General features: G+C 41.8%; 1 pseudogene; it reads right to left on the bottom strand.

Moving 5' to 3' along the window:
- Positions 1–588: 588 nt before the first annotated feature.
- On the bottom strand, positions 589–8,498 carry LOC142803103 (uncharacterized; annotated as a pseudogene).
- Between the last annotated feature and the right edge of the window lie 4,453 nt (positions 8,499–12,951).

The following is a 12,951-nucleotide window of genomic DNA, read 5'->3' as shown; positions in this document are numbered from 1 at the left end:
ATCATAATCGATCGTATACAAGTGGCTTTGGGTGCAATCTACAGTGCGTATTTTCAGTATAAACCCCTATTTTGCAGGCAGACCGTGAATTGGGACTCTTAAAAAACATCAAGATCATTGAGGAGAGGCAAGAAAAATCACAGGAGGAGAGATACCGAAAATGAATGAAAAAAAATTTCGACAAGAGGCATCGAGCAGACATGCCAGACATTCAAGTCACCGACCTCGTATTAGTGAGGAAAGGAATAAGAGATGACAGTGCCAAATTTTACGGTCCTTACTCTGTGACCAAGACAGCCACCCAGAATGGAATTTTGAAGACTGTCTGGTACACTGGTGAACGTGGATCGGTTGAATATGCGTCAATTGGAAAAGTCTGCAAATATTACCCCGGTAGGGATAATTACAAGAAACCGGAAAAGGTGAAGTGGTATGAGCCCTAGGTGAAGTGGTACCAGCCTTGGGACAGGAGAAGAAAAAGCGCGAGAGCCGGAGCAGGAAAGAAAAGAAAGATGAAGTTGCGAATAAAGCAAATCAAGATGGATGCCAGTTCCATACTGAGGCTATAACGCTGCCCCGTTCTTTTTAAGGAGGAACAATACAATATATACTGACAATACAATTTGAACAACAAGTGATATAAAGGGTATCTGCCTTTACTCAGGCTTCAGTTTACCCGCTGACCTGCCCGAGTGACGATGCGCTCTTGCCACGGAACTTGGCCTTCATTCATAAAGAATTTGGCGAGCTTCTCCCGGACATCTATCGCCACTCTGCAAAGTAGATGCACACAATATAAAAGTGAACAGAATTATTGACATTTGCTCTGAACTGTCATTTGCAAATTAGAACACGACTTCTACAAAAATAATGGCAGTACATTTCTAAAATTAAGATGTAAGAAAGAGTGTGACTGCGACAGCAAGATGCCTTTCAGCAAAAACCTTATTTTGAGAAAATGAATTGCACATAATAATGCCAAACGTATAAAAGATAAAGGGTAGGGTGTTCAGAATTTTACCTAGTGGAGTGACAGCCAGAAGCAGTGGGCTCCCTAAATATAGAGGGGTCATCGTCGCCGTCCCTCCAAGCTCCTTCCATGCAGCTGCCCTGCCAGTCCTCATGGTCCACATAGCCAGGTGGATTATATGTCAGCCTTGCATGTGGCGACTTCTGGAGCATGAAATTGTGCAGCACGACACATGCCCGGATGATGTTTCGGTGGTGGTCTCTGAGGCCCTAAAGGCTCTGCGGAGAATCCGCCACCGACTTGACATAATGCCGAATGCATTTTCAATGAGGCGGCGTGCGCGGCTCAGCCTGTAATTGAAGGTGGCCCTCTGAAGGTACTCTGCACGCTGTGCAGGGTTGCTCCGGTGCTTCTGAAGTTCTAAAGAAAATTAAGTAAGCAAAGAAACGCACGTAAGAACATCAAACAAAAAATAATGAGGTGTCATTACTCATTACAGCAGGTATTGGAGTGCAAAGCAGAAGCTTTATGTTTGTGCAAACAACTTTTCGTGTATGTGTACGTAGCACAAGCGCTGAATGTAAGAACTCGGCATGAGTTTTATACATAGTGTCATCCTGTAATGTAATATTCTGGCTGCGATATTGCAAGCAGTTAAGCAGTGCGCAGAATCTGCATTGCTGGCACCATTTTTGTGGCTTGTGCTTTGTTTGCTCTCCAGCAAGCATGATATACTCATCAAGGTTAATTTATTCTCGGTAAATAGATTGAAATCATTTTTTATGTGGATCTTTTTTTGGTTTCGGTCTCTAGGCGCAGAATTAGCATGTGACATGGCTGTGTAGCTTGGTCACATGGCTACACAAGGCTGTGAAGCATGTCATGCTGATTATCGTCTGCTCTCGCTGGCTTTCTCGCACACACGTCGTACAAGCACCTACAAAACAAACAAAAACTTTCGCGAACCTCTGCCAAATACCAACTGGCAAAGCGTTGGAACGATGATTTGCCACAACATGCTTGCTTTACCTTCGAAATTTGATTACACCGCCCCTTTTCTCAAGAATTGGTTTTTTTATATGTTACAAGTACTAGCTAAAAGGTCAAAATGTTGCGTATATCATTGAAATGGCTAAACACAAGTCAGTTTTCCAAAATTTAATAAAGCACTGACAATGTCAACTACACTACCATAAACATCTGCTTAATACAGCCCAATTAAGAATCCCCACAAATGTAGGAGGCCTTTCTGCAGAGCCACTCAATGACATGACAAAGACACTCAGCTCCTGCAGTCTGCTTTGGTATGCATAGTTGCGCACTTCCGAAGTATACGCGACCTTTGACACTCCTATCTCTCCGCATAGTTTACAGTAACTATATGCCTCAGTAGTGCAGATATTGTCTAACTACTCCCATTTCACTTGTGTAGTGTCTATGAACTGTTAACTCTATTTCTATATTAATTTTTTTGTAGAATCTTCTATAAGAATTTTCTTTGTATTTGTATAATTGTCCAGCATCAAGAAAGAAATTGTGCTGCACATGCACAACGAAACTTGCCTCGCTGAGGGTAGGGTCGCATCATGAAAGTCTTCAGGGGAAAGGCTTCATCCCCTACTAATACATAGGGTATAAGTCCTATGCTTCCGACAATTGCTGGCGGGGGAACTCCAAACAGTCTTCTGTTGAAGCAATCCAGCAAACGGGACCTTAAAAAAATTCCACTGTCTCCTTCGCCTCCAAAGTGGCCCATGTCAACGTATGTAAATCTGGAATACAGTGATAGGTAATGCTGTATGAGAACACATATTGTTGCCTTTGTGCAAAGGATTGGTTTTCCATAGCGAGTCCAGTAGTACATGTACTGGCCATCTGTAAAAACTTGCAGAATGTAATTATCCTCCAAAAATGAGCATACAGTGTACAAGAAAAGTTTATTAAGCTTAGTGGTCACCCCGCAAATGAATACCGTAAATATTGTGCAAGATGATCCACCTTTTTGTTACATGTGGCTGTTTACGTACAAGTCATGTGTTTGACCCGGGCTGTGGTCGCAGTGCTTTGATGTAAGTGAAACGCTACATTTATGTGTCTGTGTGATGTCAAGGCATGTGAAAGATTAAACACCAAGCAACCAAAACTTTGAAGCCTTCCACTTAGACGTGTGATATCCGACACTGGTCTGTACCTACTTTGCTCTCTTTTAATCACGTCTTATAATGAGGCAAAGCCTGCCCGCCAAAGGCTTCACTTCCTCATCATTATTGTTGCCATATTCACGCTAAAAAGGGAAAACACACAGTGGGAGAACCAAAAAGAAAATCTAGTAGACATAGTTATACAGCACACCACCCAGACTTCACTTCCTCCTCACTCATCCGGTAGGTGTAAAAAAGAGCGAGTGATGGTGTTGTCGTAGATGCAACACTGCTTTTTGGCGACAGGTTTTAAGGCATGCCAGTGGCAGTGGTAATGAGTACTAGAAAGAGAAAAGGGATAACAGTATTACTAATAATAAAGTCTATCTGAACAAATGGAAATAGTTATGAATATCTATGAGTGTAAATAATAATGCAAGTGTGGAACCCCACAGTTTAGCATGAACGTAAGTGACTGTAACACCATTGAAGATAATGTTGAATGAGTATGACAATCTGCTTGTTATGATATCTTAAGCCCACATGATTAAGTGAAGAATTACCATGAGAGGAAATTCAACCAAGTTGCCTATTCGTTGTCATTACTACTTGAGAAGGCCAGTAAGAAAAAGAATTTCACCTGTAATGTGCATCACACACTGCAAGGAAAACAACACTGAAGGTTTTCTTGTAGTTTAAGTTCCTTGAACCGGTATTCCTTGGGCATTCAATGATGACATGTTTTCCATCTATGCTTCCCAAACAATTAGGAAAATTCCAAAATTCCTCTATATCTGCAGCAATCTAGATCCATCAAGAAAGAGCCACAAAAAATAAAATCAATATAAATGAACTCAGTGGAACAAAATGCTTGTTCAATGATAAAAACTGGAATGCAACATGAAATATGACAATTAAACAAAGTTATGCAGATGCCTAGTTGGAGCTGAGCTGTGGCTTGCAGATAATTGAAGCATTCACAGCATTACAACACACACTGTCGGACTAAAATAGGCCAATTGCTTGAAACATATTACGTACCAGCACAGAACCAATGAAATTAAATTTTGAATATGTTGAAATATTCAAAAAGCAGTTACTGCATCAGAATCATTTACCTGAATGGGCACCAAGCAATTTCCAAAGCAATTTTTCGAATGAATTCGACAAGTAACAACGTACTACTCTTGAAAATGAAATACTTTGCAAGCCGAGGTCAAATTATTTTACCATTACTGCAACCTGAGCGTATACTTCCTGTTGTCATTTCACAAAGGAGTGCACTGCCAGCCACTCATTTGCTGATGTTTTAATGTTACCAAGCAACCACTTTATCATTCTCCTTGCTGTGGCCAACTGCTTGCATAATTCAAGTGGACTGAGACGAATAACTTATTTCTGATTATTTCTGTAACTGCAGCACGTTACATGGCCATTAGGAACACTGACTTCTTTATTTGAAAAAAAAGCACTCAATTTAGACTACTTAATGTAGTTAATGAAAAGTTCAATGAGATAAGTTGCTTGTGAATGTATTTTTCAAAGAAAAATAATGAAACCACAGCAATTCTCATATGCCACTGATACACATCAGCCACTAAAATAAAAAGTCTAGTATGAATGGTCCTCCCATCACCCTTTTCCACTCCTCAGTTGTCTGAGAAAACTTCATGTACAGTGGTTGGAGAACATTCCACAGCACGGCGGTTGTTTCCCTTACTATTTCACCTGCCGTTGATCGTCCTGTCAGAAAGTTGAATGACAGACTTCGGAAGGTGTCTCCATTAGCAAGAAATCTGAAAATACAGAAATGTTTTTAAGGCAACACATCTACTTTTGTTCCACTGAGCTGGATGCTTAATGCTGCTGAAGACAATGAATGGCTCTTGCTTCAAAACAGCGATCGCAATGCTGAACTAGAGAGGCAGGTCATGCAGGCACTTCCTCAAGCAAAAGAAACCAGTGATTTTTCTCTTTCTAGTGATCTCAACAAAGCTTTCAGTGTATGTTCTCATTAGGTGTCAAACGACATGTGAAAAACTTTGTCATTTAGTATTCCTGAAAACTTACTTGACTTAGGAGAAGTGCTGTAAAAGCGAGGAGGAAGTAAAGCAAAATGGGACGAAAATAGAGTATGGCACAGCCTCACATAACCTAGTTTAAATGTGGGATTCGAAAATTGACTGTGGGTGTAGCAGACTGATGTTCGAGTGAACAAGAAGGAAAGGAAAGGTGTTCATGATTAGAAGAAGAAAGCGCCTGATTTCCACAGCCTGATAGGGAGCACGGCTCAACGCCTAAAAAAAGGAAGAGGGCAAAACGTATGGAGATAAATAAAGATGAAAGAAACAATAAAGAATGTGTATAAACAGATGAATGAGCATGAAATAAATGACAGAGATGATGACAGAATATCTTCATCTGCGTTCGGCAAGTGGTGTCGTTTTCCACCTATGTTATGTGCTAAGGTTACATAAACATGAAACTGTTTTTTTTTTTCATTTTAAGACCATAACATAATAACTATTCTATGGTGCTAACTTGGAGTGTATGGTATTGAGCATAAAGCGTGAATATTACTATATTAGTAAACATAGGCTTTGACGTAGCTATGCTTTAGCATGCACTACGGAGCTGCAAACGTGTTAGTTGATTATTACTTTTCTTTTGATTGCCTTACCTCAGGGTCATCGCCAGCCTTTCATGTGCAGAAAAAATTGGCAGCCGAAACGGCGTCACTCTTCTCTCGATAAGTGGTCCAACAAAACTGAGCAATGTGTCAAAAGTCCTTGGTGGCATTCGGAGGAAACTGAAAAATGAGGCTGATTACTAGAAACCGGATTTTAGGGTGTTGCTTTTTTTTGTTCCTTGCACTCCTATCGTGCTGCCTTCATTTAAGATTATATATTAGAGGCTACTGAGGGCTTTTCTGTAGTTTTTATGGTGTATATAAATACCAAATATGGCTGTTTTTGCCTAAATGCATGAAAATGACGAGAAGGAAAAAATAGAAAAAATCTGTAAACAGAGGTACTTTGCTTGATCCGACATTTCGACAAGTGGACTTGTCTTGCTCAAGGCTAGGCTGAAACTGTTCTATTCTAGCCTTGAAAAAGACAAGTTTGCTTGTCAAAACATCGACTCGAGCACACAACCCCTATTCATCGATTCTTTATATGAAAAATGTCTTCTTACGAACACTACTTTGCCAGGACAAGGCCATGTTTCTCAGGACACCCTCTCATGCGAGCTCATACAACGAGAATGTAACCTGACAGAGCATAAAGGCTTGGAGATGTTAGTAATCCATTTTACAATATATTTTAATTTAGCACACTGTTAAGCAAGCATATTCTGTCCTCTGTCTTGTTTAAGAGTACGCTAAAAGTTGATGAGAAGCTGCCTCATGCAACCATTCTGTCAGCACCCATCATCGAACATTTATGAGCATACCTAGAAGCTCTTGAGTATATAGCTGCAACTCTTCGGACATCACGGTCAGTATTAACAGCTTTTCAGGTGTCGAGAGAACTATTATCAAGAAGGCTCAAGCTGCCCTCTTTGTGGATAGCCTGCTAGGAGATGTTGCCTACTTGTGCATCGAAATCTACATGTTCTTCACAAACAGTACCAGGAAACTCTGACATTGTGCAGGAACTCCAATTGCAAACATTGCACACAGTATATATGTAGAAAAGAATAGCCACTGTTCCTGAATGACCAGTGCCTGAAAGGGCATGTGCAAAGTTACAGTGGGTCTTGGACAAGAACTAGAGACCTGTTCTTAAATAAGCTACAGAAGTTCTTAAGCCTCAGCACTCTAGGACCCTAGTGTATGTTCAGTCATTCAATGTACCCTAATACAACTTCACTTCAGCAGCATCTGTTAACACTGTGCGTACTTCACCAGTGTATGCACTTATTTTCAGTGATGGGAGGCGCAACATTAAATTGGGAAATAGTGGCAGTTCCCTATTGTTTTGTTAATTTTCACAGCGATTGCTAGACTACGTTCCTCATGCTCACCGAACGTATTTTTTCGAACATCAAATGGGCTATATTTGGCAGTGTTAGGATGAATGCCCTGTTCAATTCGAATATTGTCATTGTGCACACAAAAATCACCAGTGTGGACCCAACAGCTCTCACATAAGAACATGTTAAATTCTTAATAAATCATTGTCTCTTGAACTTATAGTATTGTATGTATTTAAATCAATTATTGAACCCTTGTTGCCAATTTTTTTGGCAGCAAGGGTTGCGGCAGCGGACAAGCAACTAATTTCGTCCTTGCACTTTGTACAGGTTGCAATTCACGCCTACGGCCATCGACGGACTGTTCGCTTCAAGTGGCATCGACCGAAGTGACGTCAGCTATCCTGTTCACGTCACAACTCGCGCCTGCTGCTATCAACACTCTGGTGAAGTGAAGCGACGCCTATCGGAGTGACTTCATCAGCCGGACTGCCTACAAAAGCGGTTGTCCTGTGCGCCAGCCCGTCATTTGGCAGCAAGGGTTGCGGCAGCGGACAAGCAACTAATTTCGTCCTTGCACTTTGTACAGGTTGCAATTCACGCCTACGGCCATCGACGGACTGTTCGCTTCAAGTGGCATCGACTGAAGTGACGTCAGCTATCCTGTTCGCGTCACAACTCGCGCCTGCTGCTATCAACACTCTGGTGAAGTGAAGCGACGCCTATCGGAGTGACTTCATCAGCCGGACTGCCTACAAAAGCGGTTGTCCTGTGCGCCAGTCCGTCATTTGGCAGCAAGGGTTGCGGCAGCGGACAATCAACTAATTTCGTCCTTGCACTTTGTACAGGTTTGTCACATAAACTTTTGCATCTACTAATCCTTCTTAGCCGCTGCCCTGTTGCCATCAGTGTCTCGTGCTTTTTTTCAAGATGCCGTCGTGTGCTGAGCTAGCGAAAGATATAGCAACACTACGTGCTGAATTGGCATCAATGCAAGAAAGTCTGAGCATCTTTAATGGACTGTATGAATCCGTGAAAGTTCAGAATGAAACCATCTTGAAGGAAAATAAGTTTCTGAAAGAAGAAAACACGAAGCTGTCTCAACGTCTTACGTCACTCGAGCAGTATTCACGCCTCAATAACGTTGAAATCAAAGGTGTTCCCGTCACGGAAGGTGAAAATTGCCTGGCTGTAATACAAGCTATTGGTAAAAAATTGGTTGTCCTGTTGTACCTTCTGACATTGACATTGCTCATCGTGTCCCCGCGAAAAAAGACAAGAACATCATCGCGCGTTTCTGCTCGAGATCGAAGCGAACGGAGTTCCTTAGTAAAGCTAGGAAAGCTAAACTCACCACTTCTGCAATTGGTCTTTCGCGAGGCAGTGACTCACCTTTTTTTGTGAACGATCATCTCACGCCAGAGAACAAGCGTCTTTTCGCACAAGCTCTCGAATTGAAGAAGGCTAAAGGGTGGCGATTCTTCTGGACCGAAAGTTGTGTGATTGAGGCCAGAAAGACTGAAAATAGTCGTGTTTATCGTATTTCTAACGCAAACGACCTGGCCATATTTACATAATCAGTGCGCCTGCGCATCCTTTTTTTTTCTTGTTTTTACCATGAACAGAGGCATGTTCTCGTGTGACAAAACAAAAGCATTGCTCCATGATAAACCGCCTCAATTTTCATTCCTTCATTGCAATATTCGCAGTCTTCATAAGCATCACGATGATCTGATCAACTTTCTTTCTATACTTGACCATAACTTTTCAATCATTTGTTTGTCGGAAACGTGGCTGACACAGGTAGATGGCAATCTATTTGATCTGCCAGGGTACATCAGTGAACATAGTTACCGTGGAAATCGGAGAAGTGGCGGATCTGCTATTTTTGTGAATTCGTCGATTGCGTACACCCGTCGTCTCGATCTTTCATTCCGAAATTTATTGTGTGAGTCTGTATGGTTAGAGTTCGACCGGAATATCTTGCCACTCAATAACAGGCCTACAATCCTGGCATCCATTTATCGTTCCCCGTCATCATCTTATTCGGACTTCTGTTCACAGCTAAAAGAAATACTTAATCTCTTAACCAATGAAAATAAGAACATCATCATTTGTGGTGACATCAATATAAACATACTTCCTCCTAGCTGTCAATCGTGCTCTGATTATATCAACTGCTTATTTAGCTATGGTTTCTCTTCCTTAATTGATGTTCCAACTAAGTGTGACACTGCCGGTTCTTGCACGTTAATAGACCACATATTTTCATCATCAACCTCTGATTACACCACCGGAGTGATAGATTATTCCATTACAGATCATTATCCCCTGTTCTTCGTTCTTGGTACCGGAAAACGTGCACAGCACCGTCAATATACGAAAAATTTCTTCAATGAAGCTTTATTTGCACGAAAAGTGCATGACACATGCTGGAATAGTGTTTTAAACACGCCCAGAAACGTGTTTTATATAACGCTGGAACATTCAGTGTCTATCTACATCTTCACTAAGCGTAAGAAGTAAGCAACGGCTGCTTAACTTGTGCGTCCATCGTGCCTCCACCGTACCAGTGGGCACGGTGGAGGCACGATGGACGCACATTCATCAAACCCCTTTTTGTTCTTTGTACAGACCGTGCTTACCATCACCTTGATCCCCTCGTCAGGCGACACACGTGTCAACCGCACTGGGCGGATGCGACGGAACGTATCTTAAACTGGCACATCGATACACAGAGGGATAACGCAGCTGACCTGGACATGCGCATCTGTACTGCACCATTCGGAAGACTACTGGCGCCACTCTCGTCGACGTCATCGTGTGCATCTGGTATAAGAACAGTCGCCGTAGCTGACTGGGCCAGTGGGCACGGTGGAGGCACGATGGGCGCACATTCATCAAACCCCTTTTTGTTCTTTGTACAGGTTAGAGACAACCATTCAGTTTCCTGCTACAAAAGCAATAACGTGTCTTTTGCTTCTACCGTGCTCATGGTCACTGCTTTCAAATATGCTTGCCGTATATGATTGTTTCGTTGACTTGTTGACCTGTTGCGGTGACGTAGAGGAAAACCCGGGTCCTAACACGGAAGAAATGCTCAGGACATTACTGAAGGTTATGAAGGAAATTAAAGTGACCATCATTACTAATTGCCTGAAGATGAACGAAACAACGCAAAAGCTGACATCAATTGAAACGAAACTGGACGGCCTTTCGTCCACTGTGTGCGATTACACATCTAGAGTTGACGGCCTGCAGAAGACGGTTGATCAACTAATTTTGAAGGTAGATGATTTAGAGAATAGAACTAGAAGGAACAACCTTATTATATATGGTATTACACAGCCTCGGGGAGAACAACTCGAGTCGTTGGAAGAAGTTACTCGAAAAATACTTCGTGCTACCTTGAGTGTTCATGACGTTAAAATTGAACGTATCCACCGACTGGGAAAGCCGAATCCGAGCAAGGACCGTCCGGTAATTTTCAAGTTAGTGGACGGGAGAGACAAGCCGAGAATACTGAAAATTTGCAGGAAACTTAAAGGTACCAACTATAGTATTTCCGAAGATTTTTTCCTCGTATTAAGGCAATCCGGAAAAAAACTATGGGAAGTCACAAAGGAAAATAGAGAGAGAGGTGAAAAGGTTGCTATTTTGTTTGATAAAGTAAAAATCAACACAAAACTGTTCTGATGGGATGAAGGAAGCAACATGATGGTTCCATTACACTCGGAATGACACGATTCTTCCCTGCGTAATGATCTGGCATCTCAAAAAAACGACACAACGCCACTGCCACCATGCGCCACCAAGAATACGTTTTTCATTATGAATAATAATGCAAGAAACATTTTACTTAAATCTGCTGATTTGGAGGGCCTTCTTCTAGCGTATAACCTAGACATGACGGTAATAACTGAGACGTGGCCTCACGATAACGTTTCTGTTGAGGACATCTTGCCAAGGTCGCATGAGATTATTCGCCACGACCGGGGGGCAAGGGGCGGTGGCGTCGCAGTTGTGCCGAAGAAAACATTGAGTACACAGTGATATCTCACATTACCAACGTAGAAATGTTATGGATACGTGTTCGCCTGTGCCAATACAGTGTTTTCGTTGGTGCAATTTACAGACCGCTGGATGCAGATCTTTCAATTCTAGAAAAACTGCATGATTTCATGTATGAGCACTGTAAAAGCAATGCCAATGTCATCTTATGCGGTGATCTCAACCTTCCAAAAATTAACTGGGACCTACTGTGTGTTCCATCATAATGTCAGCATTCCGAGTTGATGCTTGATATTGCTTTCTCGTTTCGCGTGAAGCAGCTTGTAGATCAGCCTACGCGTGTATCAGCTACTTCTAGCACAATTCTTGATCTTTTTTTTTGTTTCGGAAAATATTAGTGCTGTAGGCTATGACATGTCGTATTTGCCTGGGCTATCCGATCATGACGTCGTCCTTTTTTCTGGTCGTATGCTCGTCTCGAGGATAAAGGGCGAAAACGTCACTAAAAAATTCCCTGATTTTAACTGTGCTCAAGATGAGAGTATACTACACCTTCTGAAAGAAGATTTTGATATTTTTCAGCATATTTATGCTACTGGAAATTCTACTGTCCAAGATTTGTGGATCCGTTTCAAGGCTGTTGTTAATAAATTCATTGGCAATTATGTACTTACTAGACAAAAAAGCGTAGCTGGCGGAATCCCTGGGTCACTCGGGAAATATTACAGTTGAAACGCCGTGTCAAGCGATTACATCGCTTGGCTGGGACAGAGGGGCGGTGTCCCCACAGTTACTTCGAGATGAATTGCGCACAAAGATAAAGCTATCCAAGTTCTATTTCCTCAACGTCAAAATGCATCATTTTTTGGCAAATGACCCAAGAATGTTCTGGTTGCACCTAACGAATAAGAATGAGGCTATTAGCAAAATGAAACTTGATGACACTATCACCGATGAGAGTAACTGTTTAGCCAATACATTTAATGACTACTTTTAGTCTGTGTTTTCTCGCGCCACCGTTCAGACCTCGTCATATCCGAAAACTAGTTATGCTATCCCGGATATAGAATTCAACGCAAGTGGCATTTTTTCGGCGCTACTTGATTTAGACACTAAAAAATCTTTCGGCCCGGATGGCATACAAAATATGTTCCTGCGCAGATACGCCGAATGGTGCGTGAAGTATCTGAACATAATCTTTAAAGAAAGTATACGGACAGCGGAAATACCTTTAGAATGAAAAACTGGAAAGGTGGTGCCTATTTATAAGACTGGTGACAAACTTAAGGTAATCAACTACAGACCAGTTTCGCTGTGCACTTGTAGCAAGGTTTTGGAACATTTCATATTTAAGCATATCTGTTCTTTCTTAGAGGTCAACAATTATTTTTTAAGTAGTCAGCATGTTTTTCGGCATGGTTTGTCCACTACGACGCAACTTATTCACACTGTAAATGATCTAATGGTAATGCTTGACAAGGGCGGACAGATTGACATGGTTTTTCTTGATTTTGAAAAAAGCCTTCGACCGTGTGTCACACCGACATTTTGTGTTAATGATCCGATGCCTTTTTTGACAATCCTGGGATAGTACAGTGGTTCGAATCGTATCTTACACGGCGTAGGCAGTTTGTTCGCATAGGCAATTCGGACTCAGGATCCGCATCTGTTCTTTCAGGCGTTCCTCAGGGTTCGGTGCTCGGCCCGTTACTCTTTTTATTCTATAATAATGATTTACAGATTACGTCACCAGTATGTTGCCGTTTATTTGCAGATGACTGCGTTGCATGCATGCACATCCAGTCAGTGAAAGAATAATAAATACTAAACAACTTTTTAGCAGGTGTTAGCAAC

Source organism: Rhipicephalus microplus, chromosome 3 (assembly GCF_043290135.1).
Source record: "Rhipicephalus microplus isolate Deutch F79 chromosome 3, USDA_Rmic, whole genome shotgun sequence".
NCBI classification, from domain to species: Eukaryota; Metazoa; Arthropoda; class Arachnida; order Ixodida; family Ixodidae; genus Rhipicephalus; species Rhipicephalus microplus.
This window is presented reverse-complemented; position numbering and strand designations above follow the sequence as displayed.